At 40.0% G+C, this 16,733-nt stretch overlaps 1 pseudogene; it reads right to left on the bottom strand.

Annotated features, from left to right (window-relative positions):
* Positions 1-1,287: 1,287 nt before the first annotated feature.
* LOC100941293 overlaps positions 1,288-16,733 on the bottom strand; it is a 17,168-nt pseudogene continuing 1,722 nt past the window's right edge.

The following is a 16,733-nucleotide window of genomic DNA, read 5'->3' as shown; positions in this document are numbered from 1 at the left end:
TACTTTTACACTGCTTGTGGGACTGTGAACTAATACTACTGTTTTGGAAGGAAGTATGAAGAATTCTGAAAGAACTCAAATTAGACCTCCCATTGGATCCCACAATCCCATTACTAGACACCTATCCCCCAAATAAAAAATCCTTTTATCCCAAGGACATTTGCACTATGCTGTTTATTGCAGCTCAATTTATAAGCGCCAAAATGTGGAAACAGCCTAAATGCCCACCAACCCAGGAATGGATTAATAAGCTATTGTGTATCTATACCATGGGATACTAGTCAGCCACTAAAAAAGGAGACATTACATGTTTTGTATTAAGCTGGATGGAGGTGGAACACATTCTTCTTAGTAAATCATCACTAGAATGGAGAAGCAGAAAACAATGTACTCAATTCTAATATGAAGGCAGTAGATGAGCAAATACAAGGGGGGGAGATAGGGGAATGAGCAAGTGGGGAGTGGGAAAGAGGGAGAGGGTTGGGAGGGTCACAGTGTATGGCACATCTCTTGGGGGTGGGACACAACTATAAGAGGGACTTTAACCAATGCAATTGTGTAACCTAATTCTTTGTACCTTCACTGAATCCCAAACAATGAAAAAGTAATAATATGATAATAAGTTCCTCTTGTGAGTGTTACAAAAATGTGTGTCTCAGAAAAGGCAGAAATAAACTATGAATGTAATTTCTTTTTTTTTTTCTTTTTTTGAGACAGAGTCTCAAGCTGTCATACTGAGTAGAGTTCTGTGGCATCACAGCTCACAGCAAACTCTTGGGCTTAACGATTCTCTAGCCTCAGCCTCCCAAGTAGCTGGGACTACAGGGGCCTACCACAGTGCCCGGCTATTTTTTTTATCATTGCAGTTGTCATTGTTGTTTTAGCTGTCCTGGGCTGGGTTCCAACCTGCCAGCCTCAATGTATGTGGCTGGCGCCTTACCCACTGAGCTATGGGCGACACCTGAATATAATTTTTAAGCATGGAGAACATCACTGTGGATTAACTCTCACCTGTGTTAATAATCAAATTGGAGTTTGAAAAAAGTCCCACAGTGATTGTGATGACAAAAATTACTTAGTTTTCATTCAGTTCTATAGATTCTTCCTTAATGTGGCCACATAATTCAACCTTCATCATACTACACAATATACAATCCTTTACTCAGACACTGAGAGAATAGAAGGAAGGTACAAAATCCCCAGTCATTCATCAAGTGCTCTAGGTTAAGCCCTTGTTCAATCTGAGTTCTATTTGTAAAGTAATGAGATCAGAAGTCTTTCGGAAAGTCAGGCTTCATTTATTGTCCCATCGCTTGATTCGACCTTTAGAACAATAGGCTTTTCTGGGTGAAGAGTTGCTTTTTGCCTGAATTTCAAAGGAACCTGCAACAATTAAGAAAACATATCGAGAAACAGTAAATCAACACTTGAAAAGATAAAAGCAAAGTAGAATGAATACATATAGAACAAAAATGCTTTAAACTTAGAAAAGCTACTTTGAGCATTGTGTATTTTGCATAATTTATACTTTTCTATGAACTGTGTGAGGATTGAACAGTAAAAACATTCATCCATCCACCACTCAATATAGCAGTTCCTGGGCCCTTATTCTGTTCCAGGCCTGAGACACATTTTGTATATTTTGAAACTTGCAAGGGAATCCTGCGTGGCATTATCTACTTTAATGATATGGGCAGTCTTTGAATTCTATATGATCCAGTTACCCCTGTTGATTGAAACACTGTACTGATGTGAAGAGGCTTTTGGAAATCATTATGCTTTTGTTTTTTAATATGTCCTCTTGTTTTCTTAAATGCAACGCAAATGGGAGCTTTTCTATTGTGCTTTCACTAATACCTTGGGGACAATTCTCACAGAGTCACTCCTTCTGGGGGAGCCACCAAATGAATCACCTACTTATCCTATCTCGTGGAAGGGAAACAAATTGTGAAGCAGATTGAGAAGCGGCAGCCTGTAGATGCCTGATCCCATGCCAGGGAGTATTTTTCCCCATCCCAGGCATGCCAGGGGCCTGCTATCTTTAAGAGTTGAGACTGCTGACTGTACACACTGACTGGACAGCTATACAGCTGCGTAAGAGCCACAAATAAGAGGCAACCCATCTCCATCCTTCCCTATACCATGCTAAATTCTACATAAGGGGAGGAGTTGCATAGTAAACGGATGAGGCCTATAAATGACTTATTGTACCTTAGAGGATATTAATTAATGACAGCTGTTTTTGAGGGTCTTCAGATGAATGACTCAAATATTTCTATAACTGTAAGTATTTATTATTTTTATTTTATTTATTTTTTCACACAGGGTCTCACTTTGTCACCCTGAGTACTGTGCTATGGTGTCACAGCTCACGGCAACCTCAAACTCCTGGGCTCAAGTGTTTCTTTTGCTTCAGCCTCCCAAGTAGCTAGGACTACAAGCACATGCCACAGTGCCTGGCCATTTTTAGAGATGGCATCTTGCTTTTGCTCAGGCTGGTCTCCAACTCCTAAGCTCAGGCAATTCACCTGCCTCGACCTCCCCCAGAGTGCTAGGCTTACAGGTGTGAGCCACTGGGCCAGGCCTCAATTTATTATTTTTCATTTCAACACACACAAAGATGTGTTTATTGCTGTTGAAATTAAAAATAATAATTGTATTATTAAAAATAATAATTGTATGTGCTTGGAGACATATACATCCTCCAAATGTTATTTGTTAACTTTTGAAATTAAATAGATTATAGTTTATATCCAAGAACTCCAAATAAACTGCACATCTCTCCTCAACAATTACTAAATGCTTGCAATGAACAATGTTTATTCAGGGTATGTTCTTGGTGAAGATATTTTTAGATACAGAGAAAATAGAGAGGAAAAACTGGATGATTAATGGCAACATACAAAATTAGGTGGTGATAACATCCTATGGAAACCAATAACAGCAGGAAATGAACACTGAACTAGGTGGAGAAGTATTTTTGGAGAGGCTTGGTCTAAATTAGGACTAGAACAAGACAAGAACAGAATGAAGAAGGGATTGCTAAGAACATTCATAGAGTTATCATTGGCTTTAAAGGAAGCCAACTTTGTATGGAGCAGGGGAACCCAGATAGTGAGTTCAAACAAGATGGCCCAGGTCTGTGGGAATCCTTCCAATCAGACAGAAAGTTTGCTTCAAATGAGAACCAATAAGGAAGATTGTGAAGCCACATTTGGGGCCAATTATTATAGAATTTCTGAGATGACTCAGACATAGTGAGTTTTTAAAGCACCCGTGTGACTGTAATGTAGCACCACTGGCTGAGAACTACTGTCATTAGGCAGCTTCTGTAGGTTGGGGTGGAGGAGGCCACCATTCACAAGTCACGGTGAGGTAATCACTGTGCTGCATGACTGTTCAAAACACTTCTCCAAAACATCTTTCCAATTGACTTAAAACTGAATTTAAACCTTGGTCAAATTCAAAGAGACTGGACATAATTATGTCATGCTAATCTGGATTGACTTGATGATCTTTATAATTTGGTCTTTATAAAGCCACGTGTTTTGAACTCCGGTACTGAAGCACCCTTGAAAATTATTGATAGTTCCAAAAAAATTATTTGGCCCATAAAATGAATTACTAAAAGATGAATAAGAATATTCTTTTTATAATATAGACCCTTCAGTTAAGAAAACTCAATAAAATATTTTTTATACAGAAAGTTTACTGACCTGTGTTCCTTTACAACATTTGACGGAGAAGTTCTGCAGGATTCTGATGATAGCAAGTTTCATGTTCATGAGGGCAAACCTCATGCCAATGCAGTTTTGGGGTCCAGATCCGAAGGGCAGGTACATGCAAGGATCTATGCTGTCCTTGTTCTTCTTGATAAACCTGGATCCACAGTAGTAGATAAAAATATTAATGATACAAAACCCACAGAGGTATATGTTAGAAGTTCTGACTTAGACCCCCTCTCACTGCAGCTGGTACGAAACAAAGTACTTGTGTGGGCTGATTGATCCTTTCCTTTGTCCTTATGCTACAGGAGCTGTCTGTTTGAGATGGCATGAATACTATTTAAAAGAGAACTTACCTCTAAATACTAAAATCATATTCAGTATGGTGGTGTGTTAATACTCTAAAAGGCATATAGGTAATAAGACTGATTAATAGAAGAGTAGCTTCTTGCCTGAAGCCTGAAGTCATATGTTCATTGAGGAATGAACAGGAGAAAATTTGTAGCACTATTTTAAGTTGTTCTTTTCCCCTTTCCTTCTCCTCCCCTCTCCTGTGCTTTTTTTTCTTTCTAAATCTCCTTTTCCTCCTCTTTCACTTCCTCCTCTCTTTCTCCTCCTCCTTTTTCTCTCTCAATCTTCTTCTCTTTTTGTCTCTCCAAACATAGAATAATTTAAGTCAGGTAATTTACATGGGCATTTGATGTTCCTCTCCTGTATTATAATCGCAGCTTTCCTTATCTAACTGTTCCACAGGCCTAACAATTTTTTGGAAGTTAGAGCTATATTTTGTTCAAATTGATTCCTCAACATTTGATTACATTAAGAAAAATGTTTTGGAGAGTGTGATAATGACATTGTGGTAAAGTATTTTAAAATATGCCCTTATATTTTGGAGAGCATTCTGAGATATTTATAGATGAATGCCTCAAAACCAAGGAAGCAAGCAAACAAACAAACAAACAACAAACAGGAGTTTGGGGGATGTTGTGGTGCTGTGTGGATGGGGCAACTGACATGCATTGATCATTCTTAGTGCAGGTGATGGGCACATGGAGATGCATTAGACGTGCTCTATGGAGTCCTTCCTATAAATATTCTTTCATAAATGTAAAACACGCTTCATAATAGATTTGTATTAACATTTGGATTTCTCACACCCTGACATAGTACTTGACACTCACTGAGCACTTGCTCTCTGTTTGGTGATAAAGGGACATACAGGGAGTGGCTCTGATTTTGTGTTTGTGCAGCTAGAGGAGGTTGAAGCCCACCTGGATCAGGGTGGGCTTCCTTTCCCACCACCTTTGTACCTTTTGGGGCAGAACTCCACAGTTCCCACAAGTGCTCTGCTCTAGGGAGGAAGAGAGGACTTGGTCAGTTCTGATTTACTCTTCCAGCATGATGTGCAGACTCTATGCCAGCCTGGGGGACACCATTGCCAACAAGACAGGGTCCCAGCCATCAGCAGGCTTGTATTGAGGTGTCAATAGAAATCTAGACAATAGGCTTCCTGACTCACCAGATAGTGCTCTAACTTCACTTTTAATTTTGCTCACTGATAGAATAATGAAGAAGCAATTACTATTTCTGTAGTGTGCAAGCCCAGCCCTGGCTCTGTATTCCCAGAATAGCTTGCTGGGATGTCCGAGATGTCCGGAGAGCTGGTGACTAAGCTTTGGAAGAGGCACTGACTACTGAGAGCATAAGGGAGCTTGCACAGGATTGTGGCCACAAGACCTGTGCTCTCCTGTGTCCTCAATGAAGTGGCTAAAACTATCAGGATGAAGACCTGTCAGGTTCTCAGCCTGCACTTTTAAATTTACCTTGAGAAAACAGCAACTGGTGTTGAACAAAATGGAATGTAGGACTATTTCCTAATAAAAGTTCATAGAAGTAAAGGGACTAGCACAGAACAACTGAAAGGAGTAAAAACTTATACTAAAATAAAACAGGGGTGAAATGAATTATGGCATATACATACAAAAAATATATAATATATAATTGTGGATACTTTATGCTTTACTCCTACATAAAGTAAGAAGCACTTCAAATAAAAATAAAATGTGATAACACTCTTATTTTCACAACGTTACATAAATATAGAAAAACATCCTTTAGGAAATATATTTCATGATTAATGAGACTTATCTTATGGTGTTGTGATTGTTAGAGGATATATTTTTCCTTTTCATAGTACATGGTTTATAAAGTTTTAAAATTAATAATTTTTAATAGAAACCTTTTACAAATAAAAATGCTTAGAAACAAATGTATGTATAATTACTTGATTGTCATGTGCACTAACAGTTGTAGAATATGTTGGAACCAGCCTGGATCAGGGTGGGCTCCCTCTCCCACCACCTTTGTACCTTTCAGGGTGGAACTCCTCAGGCTCTGTCTAGTGCTTTGGTTTTCAGTGAAGGGCATAGATTGGTATTACCACAATTCCTCCTTTCGTAATGAACACCCCACTGATTTCAATGTCTTTCTTACAGGCCCTCTCAAGTCTTGTAGCAATTGGGAATAATCTGAGAGTTTCATTCACCACCATGTCAAGATACTCCATCTGTTCCAGGGCGTCGTAGGTGGTGGGTGTCTGGGAAGAAATAAACAGATTTGAATAAATTGTGACTGGAATTGACCATAAATAGTACAATAGTACTATTCAGTACTGTTAAATGTTAGGAGTTTTAAAGAAACACATTGGTAAAGGACTTACCTATTCCTAAAGCATTTTAATAACTATCAAGTATTTGACCTGATCAATATCCCACTGAGACATGTGGAGATATGGATATGGGAGACCTGCAGGGTCATCCCTTACCCAGGACTGAAATCCTGACCATCACCATGTAGTGCCCTTTCTCTCTCATGTGAACGCATGTGACCAAAGGCATGTGACCATTACTCTTCACAACAATATGTCAAAGTCCATGTCACCTGGAAAAACAAAGCTACATGCATGCATCAAGGAAAGAGAAAAGAGCATGTAGGACCAAATCCCACATTCAACATAAGACTTTTTAGTTGGAAATTGTGCTTGATAATCCTTTTGATTACATGTGTCAAATGTGGATAGAAACACTATAACAAACTCTATAAATAATTTGAGGATAAACTAGTCCCTTTATAATCTGAGTAGTACAAAAATGTTTATTATTGGAAGCTCCCAGTGCAAACAACTTCAGTTCTAGTGAAAGCTATAAAGAGGACAGGAATTGCACATTCTCCCCATTCTTTTGCTGGAACAGTCTTCCACTTATTGGTTAGGGCTTTTTTGTAGCTTTGAGGAAGACCCCTTTATGTTTACCTTATTGTCAGACTAGCCTCGCCAGCCCCAGAGGTAAGTCCTCTTCACAGCACAAATAATCCCAATTGGGTAGGGTCTGAAAATAGTGTTGTTGACATGTCTCTAGCACTTGGTGTTGTATTTGGAGGCAATAGTCTGTGTGGAGGGTAAGAGATTCCCCTGGAGTCAGACACTCTGGTTCCTACTTGGCTTCTTTTCTGCTAGCTTCTTGACCATAGCATGAGACAGTTGTGGGCAGAGCTGGGCCCACCTGCCCAGCACACCAACAGCTAGGCCCATTGGGAGGGATAACAGGCAGAGCAGGTGCAGTGACTGTCTTCATAGCTACTTATCCAGACACATACGTGCTAAATGCTACTGTCAAAAGCCACTGAGGCTTTCTGGATTTTTTTTCTTTGCAATATTGTGTTAACTGATACTGGATGCAAGAAGACTGACACTGTTCGACAAAGGTCTTGTACTTCCATGATCAGCATTCATTACCTCTTTCTCACTTTGTTTTTTCCTTTTTATTTTATTTTCTAAAAATTTCAGATTAATATAAGAGTACAAATGATTAGGTTACATTGTTTGCATTTCTAGGTAAAGTTCAAGTAGTAGTTGAGCCCTTCACCCAGGTGGTGTGCTGTATACGCTTACATTGTGTACATTAGGTGAGGGCTTACCATCCCTGTTCCTCATTTCCTTTGCCATTTTCTTCCTTCCTCTCCCCCATTTGCATTCAGTTGGGTTCTTCTCTAGTCTGAGTGTATAGTTGTTTATCTATTAGTTTCATATTAGTATTGAGTACTTTGGATACTTGCTTTTCCATTTTTCTGACACTTTACTAAGAAGAATGTGCTTAAACTCCATCCAGGCAAACATAAAAGATGTAAAGTCCCCATATTTTTTAGGTTGAGTAGTATTCCATGGTATACATATACCACACTTTATTAAACCATTCATGGGTTGATAGACACTTGGGTTGATTCCATGTATTGAATTGAGCTACAATAAACATTCTAGTGCAGATGTCCTTATGGTAAAATGATTTTTTTCTTCTGAGTAGATAAGTAATGATGGGATTTCAGGATCAAATACAAGCTCTACTTTTATTTCTTTCTGAATTCTCCATCCTTCTTTTCACATAGGCTGAATTAGTTTGCAATCCTACCAACAGTGTTAAAGTGTTCCCTTCTCTGCACATCCATGCCAGTAGCTTTGGGATTTTGTGGTGTGGGGTATTCTCATTGGGGTTAGATGATATCTCAAGGTGGCTTTTATTTGCATTTATCTGTTTATTAGTGACAATGAGCATTTTTTCATGTGTTTTCTGGTCATGTCTATCTTTTTCAGAGAAATTTCTGTCTCTTGCCTACTTATAAATGAAGTTGTTTGGTCTTTTCTTGTTGATTAGTTTGAGTTCTCTGTAGATTCTAGGCATCACCCCTTTGTCAGATTCATAGCATGCAAATATCTTCTCCCAGTCTGAAGTCTGCCTATTTGCTTTAGTTGTGGTACCATTAGCTGTGCAGAACCTTTGTAGCTTGATCATGTCCCATTTATTTATTTATGATGTTGTTAGAATTGCTAGGTGGGTCTTCTCTATAAACTCTTTTCCCAGGCTGATTTTCTCAAAAGTTATTCCCACACTTTCTTCTTTGTTTATTTCTCTAGAGCCTTCCTACATAGTGCCAGGGTCAGAATCAAGGCTTATACATTTTGCAAAACTCCTCTTAGGAAGTGCTGAGTGGGCATTCCTGCTAAGACATGTTTCCTACCTTCTTCTCCAGGGGTCATCCACTCACCTTATTGGCCAAAGCCACATCAATCTTCTCCTGCAGTTTCTGCTGGACATCAGGGTGAGTGGCCAGTGTATACATAACATATGAGAGAGCAGTGGCAGTGGTCTCATAACCAGCTGAAGTGAAGATAATAGATTGGGCTGCAATCTCCACATCAGACAGAACTGAAAGAAAAGACATTTTAAGGTAAGCACTTCAAGGTCAAACATCACAGCTTAGAGGAAGCAAAAACCAGATAAATATTCAAATCCCTATTGTAATAAAAGGATAAGTCACACTGGCAGTAGTTTCTTTCTCTGATGTCTGTGTTAAAAAGTGGCAAAAAATATATCAATCCTATATATTTTGACATGTATATGAGTGTGGGCCAGTCTCCTGATGCTGTCCCCAACAGCAATACACAAGGCAAGTTCCCGAGAAAGCATTTCTGTCTCATATACTCACGATGGGTATGCCCCTTGAATGACCATAAAAGTACTTCTCTTGTAAATAAAATATGGGGTAGCCTACTCCCCCAGGAAAAAGTTAAAGTGTTATCATTAAAATAGAGTTTGAAAATACTTGAGAATTTACAATACTGCAGCTTAATTACAGGGAAAATTAAAGGCACGTTCCTCTAAACCTGTTTCAAGGAACTTAAGGGAACAACACTGGGCTACAGATAAAGTCTTACTATTCAAAGTGTGGTCCACAGATCAGCAACATCAGCAGGATCTGAAAGCTTATTACAAATGAAAAGTCTGCAGAATCAAGATGCAGACTTTTGTGAGGCATGCTGGTTAGTGTGCACACCCCAGCCTGAGAAGCAGGGATTATACCTTTGAGAGGCATCAACTACTAGAAGTTCTGAAGCACAAGTCTTCAAAATGGATGATCTCAGGATATGAAGAACTATGGAGACAGACAAGTTCAAAGGCTTCCTTCATAGAGTCCTTCCTCATTACAAAAGGGAAAATCAAACTTGATAGCAGATTTAGCTGGTGAACACATTCACCACATATTCTCAGTTAAGATCATCCGTATTGGGACAGTGTGTCTTCTGATTTGACGTTAGGTGCAATTCCCAGGCAGAGGTTCTGACTCAGTGGATGTGGAGGAGGCTGAGAACCGGCATTCGTTCTCATGTAGGTGATCCAAGACACCAGCTGACTTCCAGGCATGACAGGCTTGCTCAGGGCTGCCCTCTACCTCTGAATATGGTTGTGCCTGTGTGCTTCTAGAAGGTGCCTCCAGCTACTATTTATAATATCCAAACTTGTCATTCTATGACATGGCAGAAATCCTCTTATCCCTGGAAACCTTCCTGCACATTTTCAGAAGTCCATCTCTCTGGGCTTCCCCATCAGGAGTCCTAAGAAACTCTCCTTGCTTACCTTTATGGGACTCTGTTCCTTTGGAGTTCTGGGAGTCAGTCATCAACTGTAGTAAATCTACTTGTTGCTGGAAACAGAAAGAGAAATGTCAGTGACAGAAAGTGCTTCCTGAAGTCAGAAATAAATCAGGAGTATAGTCTTCAACCTCCTTCTGAGAATATTGGCCCTCAAAATCCTGAGTCACACAGGTATTGCCTGAGTCCCTAGTGAAGAAAAGTATACATGTAAGACCTTGGAGAGCAGGATGTTTCCTTGAGAGAAATTCTGAAATTCCTGTCCAACTACCTTGTTCATCTTTGTTCTCTCTGATCCTTAGCTTCTCAGGCTTTTAGACACTGTCTCCTAGCCCAAGTGTTTTCTGTCGCTTCTCCTATCATATGTTTTTGCTTAGGACTTTACCTCTTTCTGTTCTCAGGCCTTCATTCAGAACCAGTGGCCATATGGATTAATTTCCTGACATTTTCTGAGCTCCTATACATATTTTTTATTGTAGCATGTTCAAGTGCACCACCCTCCCAGAACTCTATACAATCCTCAGTGATACGTGGGTACCGAGTCCTGCCTATCTGACCTGCAGGCATCCTGAGCCTGAGCTGTAGTCCTCATCAGGGCAAAAATAGGTCAGGCTGCTTGCAGCTCCCAAGGCCCAGGGAAGACCCTGGCCCACTGCTGGCCATGACCCGGCTCAAATGGAACATACACTATTCTATACAGGCAGCCAGAGAGGGCTTTCCATGGGAGACTGTCTAAATAATGATAGCAGTAAAATAATTGTTAAAAAGTAATCTTTGTCCTTTAACAATTTATTGAAGTAAAGGTAAGTGGTAAGGTTTTATCTCACCAAGACTTATGCCATGACATACTAATTGTTGTGCCTGGTATTGAGTAATAAATGATATCTCTCCGACTCACTGTCTTACCTGCTTTCCATCCTCCACATTTTTCATGCCTAAAACATGAATTCTCTTGTTCTACCTGTAACTTGTCCATCTTCCTTTAAAGTACATAGATAATAGCACTAATTATAACCATATGTAAACCCCCAAAATTTCCAAGAAGTGAACAACTTCATGTAACTTCCATTGGATTTTACCTTTTGTTTGTCTTGGAGGCAACTTTCTTTTATCCTTTTTACAGAGCTTTAAAAAAAAATTGTAACATCTTTTGGAAACACAGAGATATTTAATGCTTCAAAGATTGGGATAAGGAATGGAAAGAGTGCTATAAAGGACAAAAAAAAAAAAAAAAGAAATCCATCATGAAAAACCCGAATGTACCTGGAACAATAATATTATAATTTTATCTACCAATCAGAAGAGCAGCAGACTTCAGAATTCTCACTAGGAGGTATTTCTTCTGTTACCTCTGTTTATCTTGCAGGCCAATGGCTGTACAAGGGCACATCCTTCCACAGGGGTCAGCGCTATAGTGGTCACATCAGTGACCCCTTCTACATTTTGAGATGATGAAGGGTGAGGATTGAATTCTATGACCTCTTAGTCTGTATCTGTTAGACCAGAGTCTCTTTTGGTATACAACACTATAGTCTGCTGCTTTAAATAATTGTACTTTATGTAAAATAGTAGTTGGGTTAAAAATAATATAGTCGGCTCGGCGCCTAAAGCTCAAGCGGCTAAGGCGCCAGCCACGTACACCTAAGGTGGCGGGTTCGAATCCCCAGCCCGGACCCGCCAAACAACAATGATGGCTGCAACCAAAAAATAGCCGGGCATTGTGGCGGGCGCCTGTGGTCCCAGCTACTTGGGAGGCGGAGGCAGGAGACTCGCAGGAGCCCAGGAGTTGGAGGTTGCTGTGAGCTGTAATGCCACGACACTCTACCCAGGGGGACAGCTTGAGGCTCTATCTCAAAAAAAAAATATATATATAGTCTATGTTCATCAGCTACCATGGGGTGAAACTAGAAATTGATAAAGGAAAGAAAATTGGGAAACTCACAAGCATGTGGAATTTAAACAAACACTTTGAAATAACCAGTGGATCATAGTAGAAATCAAAATGGTCCTTACAAATCATTTTGAGAGGAATAAAAATGAAGACACAAAATGTCCGAAGTTACAGGATACAGTAAAATCAGTGGTAAGAGGGAAATTTATAGCTTTAAATTGGTAAATTAAAAAGGCAAAGATGTAAAATCAATAGTCTAATTTTACATAATAAAATAATGAAAAGAGAACTAAATCTAGTGCAAGAAGAAAAAACATTCAAGTTATTAAGTATGAAATGTCTTTTCCCCTAAGTACTAAGTTTGACAATTAGTGTCTGTGACCTATCACTTTGAGACTTCTTATTTTATTTTATTTTTTTACTGATACAGAGTCTCACTTTGTCACCCTCAGTAGAGTGCTGTAGTGTCATAACTCACAGCAACCTCAAACTCTTGGGCTCAACTGATTCTCTTGCCTCCCTAGTAGCTGGGACTACAGGTGCCTGCCACAACTCTTGTTTTATTTTTATTTTGATGAAACAGCCTTATTCTTTCAAACATTCATTTTGCCTTGTTACTATCTTTCAAAAAGTTTTAAAGAAATTTTTGTGAAATCGTGGACAAGTCAAATACTTCTGTTATTTTTGAATATGAATTCCACTGTGACAGCAATGCAGGGCAGACAGCTCAAAATACCAACAAAATATTAGGGAAGGTTGTGGCTCTTGTACATTGATGATTTGAGAACTTCCATGCTGGTGATTTTACTCTTGAAAATGAGCCACACGGGTGACCTGAGACCAAGGTAAATAATGATGATCTGAAAGCTGCAGGGGCAGTCAATTCATCTGAACGAATGCATGAATTAGCTGCAAAAATTGATGTTACGATTCCAACAACACTGGACCATTTGAAACAAACCAGCAAGGTAAAGAATCTGGAAAGCTGCGTTCTGCATGAATTAAATGAGAGTCAGAAGAGACATCAGGTTGAAGCTTGCCATTCTTTGCTGTCACAACATAAAAGTGAACCATTTCTGCACCATATTGTTACATGTGTTTGGTGCAATGGTAGGATAAAGATGTAGTCCTGAAACACAGTCCAAATCCATGAATTCATCAAAAAATGCTAATGTGGCTTGGCGCCTGTGGCTCAAGTGGCTAAGGTGCCAGCCACATACACCTAAGGTGGTGGGTTTGAATCCAGCCCAGGCTAGCCAAACAACAATGATGGCTGCAACCAAAAAATAGCTGGGTGTTGTGGCGGGCACCTGTGGTCCCAGCTACTTGGGAGGCTGAGGCAGGAGACTCACTTGAGCCTAGGAGTTGGAAGTTGCTGTGAGCTGTGATGCCACGGCAGTCTACCCAAGGGGGACAGCTAGAGGCTCTGTCTCAAAAAAAAAAAGAAAAGAAAAGAAAAGAAAATGCTAATGGTGTCTGTTTGGTGGTCCAGTGAAGATATCATCCAGAATAGCTTCATGAAACCTAGCCGGTCTGTTACAGTGGATGTCTACAGCAATGAGTTGGATGATATGATGAGGATGCTTGTGATTAACAAGCCGAGACTGACCAACAGAGACAGTCCAATCCTCTTGCAAGACAATGCTCATCCACAACTCACACACAACACAGCTCAAACTACTAACGCTGGACTTCCAAACTCTCTGTTATCCACTGTAGTCACCAGGCCTGCACCAACTGACTATCATGTCTTCCAGGCTCTGGACCACTTCTTGCCAGGAAAAATATTCAATTCTCAATAAGCTATGGAAAACTTTCCTGATTTCATTGACACTTGCTCTCTGGGCTTCTTTGTTGCTTGCTTACACAGGCTACAATTAAGATAGCAAAACTGTGTTAATAGTTTATGTACATACTTTGGTTAATTGTAGTCCTTCTTTTATGAGAGACTAATCTTGTGATTGAAAATCAGACATTTCAAAGTTAATGACTTAAATAAGAAAAACTAAAGTATAAGCTAAGGAAATAGACCCTTAAAAACAATAGAAAAAAAAAGACAGAGAAAAAGCAGTAAAACCAAAAGCTGATTCTGTGAATATAATATCCACATTGGCAACCCATTATCTAGATTGTCCTGGAAAATAGAGAAATGAATTCAATTACTAGTCTCTGAAATGAAAGAAGGGAAATTACTCTTGTCATGAAATCAATTAATAAAACCAACAAAAAGAGAATAAAAGTAGAGAGAAATCATCAAAAACATTTTTATGAAGTGTCCAGAATGGAAAAATTGGAGAGACAGAGATAGATTAGTTGTTACTTAGAACAATGGGATTGGAGGGTAGTGATAGAGAAAAGTTATTGGTTCCTGAGGTGATGAAAATGTTCTAATGTTGACAATGGTGATGGTTAAACACATATCTTTGAATATACTATCCATCACTGAAATGTCCATTTTAAGTGGTTGAATTATAGCCCAATAAAGCAGTTATTTAAAAAAAGACAGAAAAAGAAACAACACTTCACATACTTATTGAGAGAATGAATGGATCTGACAGATTGAACATTAAGAGCCTCTTGATCTTTTCCACAAAGGGATCTTTGGGTTGTTGAGGGAATCGATGTTTACTCCAAATGATGTGCCTGTGATCACATCCATGCTGTAGGCCCCAAATACGCTGAGTAGAGAAATATATGGGAAATTGAAATTAGCACTTTTTTACCATTCTTCTGGTACACAAGTAGCAAGATATGTGTATAAATCAATGGCTGGTGAAGACAGGTAAAGAACTGCAGACTTGAAGAACAACCTGGTGGGTAATCCCCCAACCAACTAACTGTTTGGTTATCTAATGCTGGTGATGCATCTGGCCCTATCTTAGAGGTCGTGGGGACACAAGGGTGAGTTAGGCCCATCTCTGAGCTCAATCACAGCTGGACAGAGATTCAGAGTCAGACACATTTTACAGGACTGTGTGTTGAGCTTGGGTGATAACATTGGTAAGCACTATGCTTCAGCAGAAGAGTGGAATAACTACCACCTTGCAGGGACTAAAGAAAGGAGGCACTGCCTGAGCTCAGAGTCCATGCACAGAGGTGCTTCCTCCTCAGCATTAGGGAATAGCAAGACCCTCTCTGAGTGGTCATGAGCATCATCTCTTCTCTATAGTCTCTGCTAATGCTCTAGAAAGGCCCCATTCCTGTGACCTTGCATTGTCCTATGGGCAGAAGCATTTCTTCCTTTTTAATTTTTTTGAGACAGAGTCTTATTATGTTGCCTTTGGTAGCGTGCTGGGGCATCACAGCTCACAGCAACCTCTAACTCTGGGCTTAAGTGATTCTCTTGCCTCAGCCTCCCAAGTAGCTGGGATTATAGGCGCCTGCCACAATGCCTGGCTATTTTTTGGTTGCAGTTGTCGTTGTTTAACTGGGCTGGGCTAGATTTGAACTCACCAGCCTGGGTGTATGTGGCCAGTACCCTACCCACTAAGCTATGGGCACCACCAGCAGAAGCATTTCTATGATTGGCAAAACTGAGAATGTTCCTAAGTAAAATAATAATAGATAGTAAATGAATAGATCCCACCCGAGTTCCACAGCTGAGTGACCACATGTCTCCAATCTGTGAAGGACACCTGATGTTCCTGCATAATTCAGAAATATGTCAGTTTAGATATTAAAAGACAGGGTTCCCCTACACATAGCCTTTACAGAAAGAGTCCTTTGTCATTTGAGTTTGGAGGAAACAGAAGTGAGGGGAAGGTTTAATGTTTAGAGTCTGGTGGTATCCTAGGTAAAACCATGATTGAATTTACATTCTCTGACGTTTCCCAAAGTTATTTTTCTGCCCAGTTCACTGCCAGTGAACAGGCACCAAGCCACTTGCCCTCCCACCATTCCATACTGTCTATGCCCAAAACTATGGCACAATCATGTTTCTTCTTTCTAAGCTATGTATTTTCTCTTTCAGAATATCCAAAGAATACTTCATGAGATTAATTCCTCCTGGGTCCTGTACACAGGGCAGAAGACCCTCCCCTATTTCCAGCTGTCCTGCCTTGTCATGCAAACTGCCCCTCTTGGTTGGCCCATTGGAGTTGTAACACCACACCCTGCTTCTGTCTGGTTACTGGAGTAACTCAGTAGTGGGGACATCAGCTCTGTGACAGGCAGCTACGGGGTCTCATGGCAGCTCCAAACCCCAAGACTGTGCTTCTACTCACTCTGTCAAGCTGATGGATTTGCCTTTGTCTGCCTCCAGCCTCAGGTTTCTCAAAAACACGTCTGCATACTGGCTCATGATGGGGAACATCTAAGCACAAAACACAACACCACACATATTAAATGTGCAGACTCAAGTCCCAGAGGGTGTGGCTTTCCCTAACATGGAATAGTGACATTTTATAATGAACTTTGTAATGTGTCTCTCTGCTGGGCCTAACAAGAAAAGGCCATTTCTTGGAAGCTGAAACTTTGTTGACTCTTTGGAATGAGACTATGATTTACTTTCTCCCTGTCCCCAGTTCATTCTTTTTTTTTTTTTTTTTTGGCCAGGGCCAGGTTTGAACCCTCCATCTCTGGTATATGGGGCAGGTGTCCCACTCCTTTGAGCCACAGGTGCCGCCCACATTCTTTA

This window comes from Otolemur garnettii, unplaced genomic scaffold (assembly GCF_000181295.1).
Source record: "Otolemur garnettii isolate 467f Iridium unplaced genomic scaffold, OtoGar3 scaffold00142, whole genome shotgun sequence".
Classification (NCBI taxonomy): Eukaryota; Metazoa; Chordata; class Mammalia; order Primates; family Galagidae; genus Otolemur; species Otolemur garnettii.
Note: the sequence above shows the minus strand (reverse complement) of the source record. Positions and strands in the feature narration are given on the sequence as shown.